The sequence below is a fragment of the Tupaia chinensis genome, unplaced genomic scaffold (assembly GCF_000334495.1).
Source record: "Tupaia chinensis unplaced genomic scaffold, TupChi_1.0 Scaffold000207_1, whole genome shotgun sequence".
Classification (NCBI taxonomy): Eukaryota; Metazoa; Chordata; class Mammalia; order Scandentia; family Tupaiidae; genus Tupaia; species Tupaia belangeri.
The window spans coordinates 1,197,974-1,211,453 of NW_006159682.1; the positions used below are offsets into that span (position 1 = coordinate 1,197,974).

The window sequence follows — 13,480 nt, forward strand, 5'->3', positions numbered from 1 at the left end:
TTACATTAAATGTCAACCTTGTAAAGTGGTTTTAACCTCGAACTTTTTTTTTGATTGTCAGCAGGTATATGCATTTATCAGAGAGAGAGAGGCCCTTCCAATTGTATATGGTCATGCTGCAATCCCTTCTCCTCCATTTCTCTATCCTGTCAGAATTTGGGGCATGCATGGCATATACCTGGTGTGTTTTACAAGCAGCTGGGGCTGGAATTTGAATTGTGGTCAGTAACGTAGGATCTGACTCTCTTAACCACTAGGCTATAGGCCATTTCACCTTCCATTTTAAGGTACTGGAGGCTAAGGCACTGGATCCCACATGGCTGACTGCACAGTTTGAGTCCTGGACCCAGCAGGCTGAAAAACATGGTGAGTGTGTGTGTGTGTATGTGTGTGCCCAAAATCCTGAGAGGAGAATGGAGGATAAGGGATAGTGGTCCTCCCCTGTGGAAGGTGATTTCTTACTTTACCGCTCTCTCTGTGTGTCTCTCTCTCCTGGTGAGTGCATGGACCCTTTAGCAAAAAATTAAGAGAGAGACTTACCCCCGACATTGCTGTGATGCACCCCCAGCCTGGATCATGTGCATGTGTAAGTCTGTATGTACAGCAAGGCCTCAGAATGCAAACCCGGGATCTACTCATGGATCCAGAATCATAGAGCATTGTATTACCATTGTGCTATCAGCTGGTCCCATTGAATCTTCCTTTTTTAAATTTATTCTTAAATAACTTGGGTCAGCTCTTACCTGAACTGTTAAGAAACATAACTATATTTGCTATAATATTTTTCCTGGAGGGCCAGATCACAACACAGGAGTTAAGCACTATGCAACAAAAGCTGGATCCCATGATGCAAACCAGGGTTTGAGTCCCTGATCTCAGTGACTTGAAAAAACATGTAAGAAATGCATGTATGCCCATGATCCTGACAAGAAGCAGAACTGGAGGGAAGGGATTCCAGTGTGACCAGTCCCCACTGTGGGAGCTGTCTCTCTCTTTCCATAACATATGTGCCCTCTGGGGTTTAAAGAAATATTTTCATTGGGGGAAGGTGCATCTTGTCCCACCACCAAATAGTCTCTAAATAAAATTGTACATGATAAATTAATTTTTTTCCATCAATGAGAACAATATAACTGACACATTTCCTTTCACATATTGGCTTTTTGGAAACTCAGAGTTAAATTTTAGGTTAAATATAGTTACTATATAGATTTTCTATTTTAAAAAATATTTTCCTAATTCTGGTTTTTACATTTTGTGTGTATGTGTGTTCTAGCTATAAGACTTCTTGTAAGCTGTATTATATTGCTGACTTAAAGAACATTACACAGGTCTGTTCCCCTACCACAGCAGTTAAGTGTTGCTGGAAGAAGCCAGATCCCACTTGGCTACCAAATTCGAGTATCGGCCCCATTGGTACCCATGTACACAAGCCTTGATGGGATACAGAATTGGAGAAAAAAGTATTATGGTATGACCAGGTCATTTTGGAGGGTTATTTCTCTTTGTATATCTCCCCATTCCCTCTCTTTCTCTTTTATGCAAGCACATGTACCCTCTGGCATTAAAAAGAAAAAAAGAAAAGAAAAAGAAAAGAACATTATATTCTGGCCTTATCATAAACCAAAAAGAATAGTTTAATATCAACGTGCCAAAATCAATATTTCTACATCTGGAAAATACTTTCCATTTTTCAAATGGACAATGCTAAGTAAGTTCATTATTAAACATGTGTTTCAGTTTTATAGTAGCATGTCCTAAAAGGTCTATCTGGATATGATATTAAAAATCAGAAACTATAGGCAAACATCTTTTATGACTGATGCCAAGTGGTTAACAATCCTTTACCAAAAACTACCACAGCAACAAGTAAAGAAAGAATACAAATAGAGGGGTCAGGAGGTGGCATGGCAGTAGAAGTGCTGGACTCCCACATGGCCAACTGCAGTTCAAGTCCTGGACCTGGAGGCTTACTTTCTCCACTTTGCCTCTCTCTTTCTTTCTCTCTCTCTTATGAGGGCATATGCCTTATATTAAGTGATATTAAGAGACAGTATAATATATGTGAGCCATAATAGATGCCTAGTTCCACAAAAATGCTTTTACCTTAATAAGTTCTACTTTTTAAAAAAATATTTTTGCAATAGGGTGCAGGCACTCACTAGAAACACAGACAGAGACAGAGAGACAGAAAGCAAGAAATCACTCCTTAGAGGAGATGGTCACAAAATCTCTTCTCCTCCATTTTCCTCTCAGGATCTTGGGCACACATGTACACGTGCCTGGCATGAGTTTCAAGCCACCAAGTCTAGGATGCAAACTGCGGTCAACTATGTGGGAAGCCACCACCTTTATCACTATTCCACCTGCTGGCCCCAATAAGTTCTATTTAATATTATGCATTTATCTTTTAGCAAGGATCTAATAAAGAAACCATTATATAGGGAAGAATCATCCGAACTTTAAACAATATTATCCACTACATAATTCCAAGGGTTCCTTATATAAGGATTCTGTGACAAAGTGCTTTTAGAAAACATAGTATCAAGAAATACTCTTTTTAGACCAACTGTCAAATATGTTCAATTGTCAGATAATAGGCACTATATACACAAGGTCTCTGCCTAGCATACCAGAAAGTTCAAAGCTAAAATTCATGCTTTGTTATAAAATTTATTTGAACTCAAAATAATTTGTTTCTTTTCTCTCTCTCTCTCTTTTTTTTTTTTTTTTTGAGAGGTTTTGCATGTGCACTTGCCAGAGAGACAGAGAGAGACACAGATAGAAAGCGAGAAATCATACCCTAGGGGATGACCACGCTGCAATCCCTTCTCCTCCATTCTCCTCTCAGGATCTTGGGGATGTACACACGCGCCCGGCGCAAGTTTAAGCCCCCAGGTCCAGGACTCGAACCACGGTCGACTACATGGAGCCCAGCAACGTAACTATTATGCCATCTGCTGATCCCTGCTTTTTTTTTTAAATTTTTAAACTTTTTGGTAAAAACACTGAGACCCAAACACGTAAATAAGCCTATGTCTACATAAGGTTAGTCTCATCAACATCACTGTCTCTGCCTCCATATCTTGTCCCAGTGCAAGGCCATGATGAACAAAATATAATCTTACATCAAGCATATACTGTTTTACAGTAAACTTTTTTTAGTAAGTAGAAGGAATATGCTCTAAAATAATGATCAAAATATGATATAAGTATATAAATCATAGTCATTTATTATCAAGTACTATGTAGTGTATATGATTGTATGTTTGTATGTGCTCTATATTTTTTCTTGCTATACTAGCAAGGCACCAGGTATGTTTACAACAGTATTACCACACAATCATGAGTACTGCACTGCACAATGACATCACAATGGCTACGACATCACCAGCAACAGGAATTTCTCAGCTCCACCTGTTCAGCACGTTACTCTACTGAACACTGTTGGCAACTATAACACAATAGTATTCGTGTGTCTAAACATAACTAAACCTAGATGAAGTAGAGTAAAATACAGTATAAAAGATTAAGAATGGTATACTTGCATGGGGCCCTTACTGCGAACTGAGTTTACAGGACTACAGACTTACATGTGGTCCACTGTTGACAGAAATGTTATATGTACAAAGACTGTTCTTCAAGAAAAATGGATACATGCTATTTACTTTTTTTTTTTTTGCCTCTTGACACTTCTTTTAAATTTATCTTTAAGTTTGTCTTGCCTGGCAAACAGTAGGGACTGAACTGTGAAGATTTCGAACTACTATTTGAAGAATTGCTACACAATGGAAGTAGAATTCATTAATTCTATAAATATTTACTGATCACCAATTGTGTGCCAGCACTATTCTAGAAGGCAGTAATAGTGCGGTATACAAGACTGGGGTGTTAGAGTTCATATGTGGTAGGAGGGGATGAATCATAAACAAATAAGCAAATAAAATACTTTCAGAGATAAAGGTCTTGAAGAAATCACCAAATAATCAAGCAGAAGTCACAAAGGATCCCTCAAGAGAATGGGTGTTCTTAAACTGTCATCCATAGAAAAATCTGAATTGTCACTTTGAAAGACACACTGTGTTTGTGTCTGATTCAATCACTGGGAGTGTTTTTGTGTTTTGTTTTTATTTCTTTATACTCCTAGAAAGTCTCGCTTAAGGATGTAGAAGTATATATTGAACATTAGAATAACAGAAGTCTGTCGACTCTAAGATAGCCTTTCAATTTTGTCTCTCAAGTTTTCTCTAAATCTACACAGGTCCTTTTCATTGTAACCGTTCTTCCAAAAGAAGAGGAAGTTATAGAGGAAAAAAATAAATGTGTAACATTGTCTAGGATAAGTAATTAAGTATTAGTTTCCCCCAACTTGAGTTATGAAGATATGATGTCACCAAGGCAGTGAAGATACGATGTCTGTGTATGCAGTTGCAGTATCCTCTGGTGGGCATTAATTTATTTTATAGTTTCTGAGAATACCTTTTTTAACTTTTGAGAAATAGTTTTCATAGCTTTTGGCACAGGAATAAACTATGGAGTATTTTGTTATTTTAACTGTCAGTTTCATAAAGCATCATGTTAGTGCTTATCAGATTTAAATAAATATCTGAGAGAAACACAATTGTGTAAGTAAAAATAATCTGATACTTCTGTAAATGCAGTTTCCTTTATCCAAAATGCTTAGGACAAGAAGTGTTTTGGACTTAGATAATTTTCAAAATTTTTGGATACTTGTATATACTTAATAAGATATCTTGGGGGTTGGATCCAATTCTAAACACAAAATTCATTTATATTTCATACATACCTTATAAACATTAACCTAAAGGTAATTTTATATAATATTTTAAATTATTTTGGAGACCAGCAGTTGGCATGGTGGCTAAGGTGCTGGATACTCCCACATGGCTGACCACGGTTCGAGTCCTGAACCTGGTGGCTCGCTTTCTCACTTTCCCTCTCTCTTTCTCTCTCTCTCTCTCTGATTAAATTAAAATGAATGAATGAATAAAATTAAATAAATAATTAAAAAATTATTTTGTACATAAACAGATTTTTTATATATTGATCATCAAAAAGCAAAGGTCACATTTTAGTCACCCATGTGGACAATCTAGGCTTGTTTGGCATTACCAGACAAGGATAGTGGGAGGGTCTTTTTTCCTGTGGGGACACAAGAAACTGTATATTATGCACCTGTATTTTGACTTAGACCTGTAGCATGAAGTCAGGTATGAAATTTCCCACTTGTGACATCATATCAATGTTCAATATAGTTCAGACTGAAGAGCATTTTGGATTTTAAGATTAGGGATGCTCAACCTGTACTAAAAAATGGCAACATGCTATTCTGAAAAGCCTTCACTTCAATTTGTTTTGTTTTGTTTTGTTTTTTTGAGAGGTTTTTGCCTTAAGGCATGTGAGCTAGCCAAGGAGGGACAGACACAGTGAGAGAGAAAGTGAGAAATCACTCCTCAGGGAGGATGGCCTTGCCTCAATTCCTTCTCCATTTTCCTGCCAGGATTTTGGGTACACACACACATGTGCCTGGCGTGATTTTGAAGCCACCAACTCCGGGACTCAAACTGCAGTCAGCCATGTGGGAGTACAGCAACATAACCACTACACCATCTGCTGGTCCCCACTTCAGTTTTTTTAAGTGTATTTACTTTATTCACTACAAGAGCATGTGTACACATGAGCACACAGGTAAGAGAGAGAAAATGAGAGAGAGAGAGAGAGAAAGCACCTCAAAAGCGTCCTGCTGCACCACAATCTGTCCCCATTCCTAGCCCTCCAGCTCCTCAGTATCCTGGGTACATGGGCACACTCAACCTGTGTGTCCCCTAGCTGACATGGGGATTCAAACCACAACCAGACACATGACTTCCAACAATGCAGCTCAGCCTGCAACTTACTGTGCCACCAGGCTGGGTCCTCAAGGTGTCAGCAAGATAGCTGACAAGATAGCTTGCATTTATCCTCCATGCCCTCAAAAAGCCAGCCAAGGGACCAGCAGTTAGCGTAATGGCTATGTCGCTGGACTCCCACGTAGTTGACTGCGGTTGAAGTCCCAGACCCGGTGGCTTAAAACTCATGCCGGGCATGTGTGCGTGCATACCTAAGATCCCGAGAGGAGAGTGGAGGAGAAGCGATTGCGGCGTGGCCATCCCCCCGGGGGGTGATTTCTCGCTTTCTGTCTCTCTATCTCTGTCTGTCTGGCGAGTGCACGCGCCCTATAGAAAAACCTCTTAAAAAAAAGTCAGCCAAAATAATGAATAAACAATCAATTATTTTTTGATAAAAATAACAAGATTTCTCATTTTCCCTCTCTCTATCTCTGTCTGTCTCTGGTGAACATACATGCCCTATAGGGGAAAAAATAAGATTATACATCATTACTAAGAGGGATTTGTCCCTGGCATGTAAGACTGATTTTAAATATACAAATCAGGAACCAGCAGTTGACGTAATGGCTATGTCTCTGTACTCCCATGTAGCTGACCATGGTTTGAGTCCTGGACCCAGTGGCTTAAACTCACGCCAGGAGCGTGTGCATGTGTGTCCAAGACCCCAAAAAGAGAATGGAGGAGAGGGGATTGGGACGTGGCCATCTCCCCGGGGGGTGGGGTGGGGTGACTTCTTGCTTTCTGTCTCTCTGTCTCTCTCTGTCTTTCTGGCACACGCCCTATAGCAAAAACCTCTAAAAAATGCAAATTAATCAGTGATATAACCCATTAACAGAATAAAAGATGAAAAATAACATAATCAACTCAATTGATGCAAAAAAACACTTGAAGTTCTGTATCCATTCTTGATTAAAAATTTAACCATTTCTGTACAGAAGGTCCTCAACATAATAAAGGTTATTTATTAAAAACTCACAGCTAACATTATAATCGGTGGGGAACAACTGAAAGGTTTTCCACTAAGATCTGGGCTAAGGCAGGGATACTCTTGCCACGTCTATTTAACATCATACTGGTCTTATTAGTAAGGGCAATCAGACAAGAAAAACAAATAAAAGGTATCCAAAGAGGAAAGGAAGAAGTAAAATTATTTCTACTTACAGGTGACATAATCCTATATGTAGAAAACTCTAAAGATTCAACAACAAAAATCCCAAAATGTTAGAACTAATAAATTAATTCAGAAAAGTGGCAGGATCCATGATCAACACATAAAAGCATTTCTACTCACAAGTAACAACCCAGCTGAAAAAGAAATCAAGAAAACAATCCTGGGACCAGCAGTTAACATAATGGCTATGTCGCTGGATTCCCATGTAGTCAACCGTGGTTCGAGTCCTGGACCCGGTGGTTTAAACTCACACTGGGCGCATGTACGTGCGTGCCCAAGATCCCGAGAGGAGAATGGAGGAGAAGGGATTGCGGCGTGGCCATCCCCTAGGGGGAGGTGATTTCTTGCTTTCTGTCTCTCTGTCTCTCTCTGTCTGTCTGGCAAGCGCACGTGCCCTAGAGCAAAAACCTCTCAAAAAAAAAAAAAAAAAAAAGAAAAGAAAAAAAGAAAACAATCCTATTTATGAGAGCATCTTTTAAAAAATTTAGGAATAAATTAACCAAGGAAGTGAAAGATTTGTACACTGATAACTATAAACAATGAAAAAATAAACTAGGCTTGGAGTTCTGCTTTCAGTTCTGGAAACAAATTGGAGCCCATTTACGGCAGAACCAGAATCAGGCCCTATAAATGAGTGTCCAGCCATTACAGTGGTTGTTCATTTAACTAGATTTTCATGATGAAGAAGAAAGCAAATTGACCTATATAGAGATTCATCAGGAATACAAAGACCTAGTTGAAAAGCTGTTAGAAAGCTATCTCAAAGAAATTGGGATTAATGAAGATCAATTTCAAGAAGCATGTACTTCTCTAGCAAAGACCCACACACCACAAGCCATTTTGCAGCCTGTAAAGTGATGATGGTTCAGAGAAACACTGAAATGAAGCTGCAAACCGTTGGAATAATTCAAGAGAGAAATAGTGTATTCTCTGACCTTGAATGGTCAGTGACCTTGAACAGAAAGAGATGAAAATGCTGAGGGAAGTTCTCAGAAAATCAAAAGAGGAATATGACCAGGAGGAAGAACGAAAGGAAAGAAACAGTTACCAGAGGCTAAAACAGAAGAACTCCCAGTACATTCTAGTGAAGCTGCAAAAATGAGTAATTCCCAGGGGGATTATGAACCCTTTGCACATCCACCCTCAGAAGTTAAAGTGCACTTTGCTAATCAGTCAGTACAACCCTTGGCATGAAAGGTGGAAGCATTGCCTGAAACTTCCTCCCTCCCACAAAAAAGCCTGAAGATTCCTGGCTTAGAATATGCAAGCATTGAAGGACCAATCACAAATTTATCAAAAGAACTCCGGCAACAAGAACATTATTTCAAGCAGAAGAGAGTTAAGTTGATGTCTATGGGAAAAGATATAAGGACTAAGCAGATCTCAAATACAAAGTGAGGAGAAGCACACATTATTCTTTGCTTGCAGAGAAACTTAAGTTCTTAACAAGTACTTTTTAAAAATGAATAAAAGTTCAATTTTTCTTAAAAATAAATTATTTAATCCTTAAGTAAAAAGAAACTAAAGAAGATACAAGTAAAGCAATATACAGATTTAATGTAATCTGTATCAAAATTCCAATGGAATTATTTTTTCACAGAAATAGAAAAAATAAAATCTAAAATTTATGTGGAACCATAAAAAACTAAATAGCTAAAGCAATGCTGGGAAAGGAAAACAAAGTTGGCAGCATGACACTCCACCTGTAAATTATATTGCAAAACTATAGAAATCTAAACAATATAGTATTGGCATAAAAACAAACACTGACCAACAGAACAGAATAGAAAGTCTAGAAATAAGTCCAAACATACACAGTCAACTGATTTTCAATGAGGTCACCAAGAAGACATAATAGGGAAAGGACAGTCTCTTTAAAAGAGTGCTGGGAAAATTGGATTTTGACAAAGAATAAAACTGAAAAAAATAAAGAATAAAATTGGAAAAGAATAAAATTGGAAAAAATAGACTAATCAGTTCTATAATAAACAGAAACTTTCAAACCTTAGAGAATCAAATTAATACAACTAGCAAGACTGATTGCAAGTAAACTTATAGACTGTTGTGTATGTTAAAAAATGTATATAATCATACGCACTTGAAACGACTTACAAGAAAGGCAAAAGAGGGGCCAGCAATTGGGCTCACACCTATGTGCATGTTCATGATCTAGGGCTGGCTGATGCTGGAGGTAGAATGTGGCACTGGGACCCTGCTAGGGTTGCTGTCTCTGTCTTCGTCTTGTTCATGGAAATAATATAAAATTTTAAAAAAGAATTATTTGTTCATTTAATTCTATTTATTATTATTTTTTAATTTGCTCAGAGAGAGAGAGTGAGAGAGAGAAGAAGGGAGAAAGCGAGCTGCCAAGTTTGGGTTTTGAACCGTGGTCAGTCGTGGGAATCTACCAATCCACTTTAACCACCACACCACCTGTCAGCACCAATAAGTAACATTTTTAAAAAATGACAATATGGTTAAATAAGATTTTTTTAAGTCAATAAAGAAAAGCCTTTCAATTTAAACCATCTTCTGAAGAGATGATTATGAGGAGTAACCACGTTGAATAGGCAAGATAACAAGGCAGAAGGAATGCTGTGGTCTGAACATCTCCCTTCAAATCTCATGTTGAAACTAATCTCTATTGCGGTGATATTAAGAGGTCACATTTTGAAGAAGTGATTAGTAGAATTAGTGCTCCTGTGAAAGAGTTTGAAGGGAGCTCTCAGTTCCCTCCCCCCAGAAAAGGCAGAAGCAATACATCAACAAGGTGCCATCTTGGAGGGAGAGAATGAGCCCAAATCAGACACCAAATCTGCTGGGCCTTGATTGTGGACTTCTCAGCTTTCAGAACTGTAATGCATTTTTATTGTTTATAAGTTGCTCACTATAAGGTATTTTGTTATAATAGCCTGAATAGACTAAGACAAGGACTAATTGAAATCTAACACAAAAGAAAACAAAAATGATGGAAAAACACTTTCCTTACTTGGTACTATCACTTGTAATGTACTAAAAGTTTTTTGGCATTGACAGATGATTGTATGGAGATTATGCAAAAGTTGACCTACATGGAAGAAAACTTGACATGTTGCATATGTCAAGCTAAGAAATATTGAATAAAACAATTTAATAAATGGAATCACCACCACAGTTATAACAATGAATTCTTATTTTTCTGGTCATCCCGTGATCTCCATCAGGGAAAAAAAAAGGGACACTTGGTTCTAACTTTATTTATATATATTTTTTGGTTCTAACTTTAAATAGTTAAGTAGCCAGGGCTAGAGCTGGGGTTACTTTTAAATATGGCATTTTCAGAAGTATTCTGTCATTTGTATATTTGTCATTTATAAATTTAGGAATAGCACAAGAAAGACAGTCTAAGAAACACTGACTAGAGTTGGTGATATACTTACCTAATGAATTCCACCTTGCTTTTGTAAATGTCTCCCATTTTGTCCCCAAAAATGAGGTCCAAGAAAACAAGCAAAACAGTAACACAAAAGGCTCCAATAGCCAGGACCCTGGCCCACTGCAGAAAAGCAAAGGGGGAAGAGTGGTCAAGTCCTAATGCTTACGGTATGAGAAGAAAACCATCCAAAATTTTTCCACTGGAAATCCATTGTGTTAATCTCTTTGCTTTGAGAGAGATTTTTGCTATCAGGTGCGGCCATTCACCAAAGACACACAGAGAGACAGAGAGACAGAAATGGAGAAATCACCCCCCAGGGGGATGGTTTTGTTTGGTCTTGGTTCAAGGAACAGCTCCTTAAACATTCCTTTCCCGGGTTTTTATAACGCTGGTTTTCTTGGATAAAACTTGACCAGCAGGTGGTGTGGTGGCTGTGACACTGGAATCCAACATGACTGACAGCAGTTCAACTCCCAGATCTGGTGGCTTGGGGGTCATGCTAGGCATGGTATATGTGTACCCCAAATTCCAAGAGGCAAATGGAGAAAGGGATTGTGGCATGCCCATGCTGTGCAAGGGGTGGAGGGGCGAAGAGGGTGATTTCTTTCTTTATCTCTTTCTGGCACATACAGGCGCTCTATAGCAAAAACTTAAACTTTTTTTGGTAGTTAAGTGGCAATTTGCAAGTGGTCAGTGGCTGGCCCCTTCCCCAACATATAAAGGGTTTTTGTTGTTGTTGAAATTGCTAGGGGTCTTTTTTTTTTTTTTTTTTGGAGAGGTTTTTGCTATAGGGTGCGTGTGCTCGCCAGACAGACAGAGAGAGACAGACAGAAAGCGAGAATTCACCCCCCAGGGGGGATGGCCACGCCGCAATCCCTTCTCCTCCATTCTCCTCTTGGGATCTTGGGCGCGCATGCACACGCGCCCGGCGTGAGTTTTAAGCCACCGGGTCCGGAACAGGAACCGCGGTCGACTACGTGGGAGTCCAGCGACATAGCCATTATGCTAACTGCTGGTCCCGAAATTGCTAGGGGTCTTTTTTTTTTTTTTTTGGAGAGGTTTTTGCTATAGGGTGCGTGTGCTCGCCAGACAGACAGAGAGAGACAGACAGAAAGCGAGAATTCACCCCCCAGGGGGGATGGCCACGCCGCAATCCCTTCTCCTCCATTCTCCTCTTGGGATCTTGGGCGCGCATGCACACGCGCCCGGCGTGAGTTTTAAGCCACCGGGTCCGGAACAGGAACCGCGGTCGACTACGTGGGAGTCCAGCGACATAGCCATTATGCTAACTGCTGGTCCCGAAATTGCTAGGGGTCTTTTTTTTTTTTTTTTGGAGAGGTTTTTGCTATAGGGTGCGTGTGCTCGCCAGACAGACAGAGAGAGACAGACAGAAAGCGAGAATTCACCCCCCAGGGGGGATGGCCACGCCGCAATCCCTTCTCCTCCATTCTCCTCTTGGGATCTTGGGCGCGCATGCACACGCGCCCGGCGTGAGTTTTAAGCCACCGGGTCCGGAACAGGAACCGCGGTCGACTACGTGGGAGTCCAGCGACATAGCCATTATGCTAACTGCTGGTCCCGAAATTGCTAGGGGTCTTTTTTTTTTTTTTTTGGAGAGGTTTTTGCTATAGGGTGCGTGTGCTCGCCAGACAGACAGAGAGAGACAGACAGAAAGCGAGAATTCACCCCCCAGGGGGGATGGCCACGCCGCAATCCCTTCTCCTCCATTCTCCTCTTGGGATCTTGGGCGCGCATGCACACGCGCCCGGCGTGAGTTTTAAGCCACCGGGTCCGGAACAGGAACCGCGGTCGACTACGTGGGAGTCCAGCGACATAGCCATTATGCTAACTGCTGGTCCCGAAATTGCTAGGGGTCTTACAGGCTCACCAGAAAGACCAAGACCGGGAAAGAGAGCACTTCCCGCCAGTATTCCCACCACGATTCCTTTCTCCATCCCTCCCTCCCCTCAGGATTTTGGGCACAATCACAAGTTGGGTAGGCATGTTTCTCAAGTGCTGGGACTCAAACTGCGTGTTTGGCCATGAGGGAGCCAGTTGCCTTAACTCCCAGGCTACAGAGCTAGCCCGCACCCATAGATTTTTACCTTTCTTATTTTTGTTCTTCTTGGAAGAGGGGCAGTTTTTAAAATAGTCAATTATTCTTAGCATGTAGACATCAAATATGTTAACAGACAAAATTCCATCCGGAGTCTGAAAGAAGACCTCTGCTTTGTACAAATATAATTTCCAAAGAATTGTTTTGTTTTCATTTCTTAATAAACACTTTGAAGATGAAAACAAAGAAAAAGATTCTAAGCTCTGATAGGAACTGTGGAAATTGACTCTGAAGAAGCCCTCTGGGAGCACAGAGGAAGGTTCTGTCGCCTTTTGTCAGGTTATAGCAATCAGGGCCTGTCGCCACCTTAACCCAACCGCTCTGAAAGAGGCCCCGCTTACCGCCTCCTTCCACCGAGCTCTGGCTTCCAGTCTGGCTGCCAGGCTTCAAGGCCCAAGCTTCCGGCCTCCACTCGGACTTCCAGCCAGCGCATGTACGAAGGGGCGGGTCTTTGCTCGCGGGAATGCCTGATTTTCTGCCTGCTTGCTGCACTGGCTGGCTCCTCTCTTTACCTTTCTGCCAACCCAGTCAGCTTAAAACGCACTGGGGAAAAATAGTCTCTACTTGTTTTGGTCGTACGGAGATTGGCGACTTCTGGGGAGTCTCCTACTTGCAGGTCAGAGTTAACATGGCACCCGTTTTTCTCGTGTTGCCTGTTTTTGACATCCACTGGGCCTTGGGGTTTGGTGATCAATGGCTTCCCTCTCGGAGGACGACGTAGAGTGATCTAATCTATTAATAGTTGCAAAGAGAGACCCTTCGCCCTGCTTGTAAAGTGGAGGGGGCGGGGTGGTGGTAGTGGTGGGAGATTGAGTCTTAAAAGAAAGAGGAAAAAGTGCTAGAGTCTACAACTAACAAAGTTGCCCTAT

The 13,480-nt window shown here is 40.6% G+C and overlaps 1 pseudogene; it reads left to right on the top strand.

Annotated features, from left to right (window-relative positions):
• Nucleotides 1-5,855: 5,855 nt before the first annotated feature.
• Nucleotides 5,856-13,082, top strand: LOC102496081 (cilia- and flagella-associated protein 36-like; annotated as a pseudogene).
• The last annotated feature ends 398 nt before the right edge of the window (nt 13,083-13,480 follow it).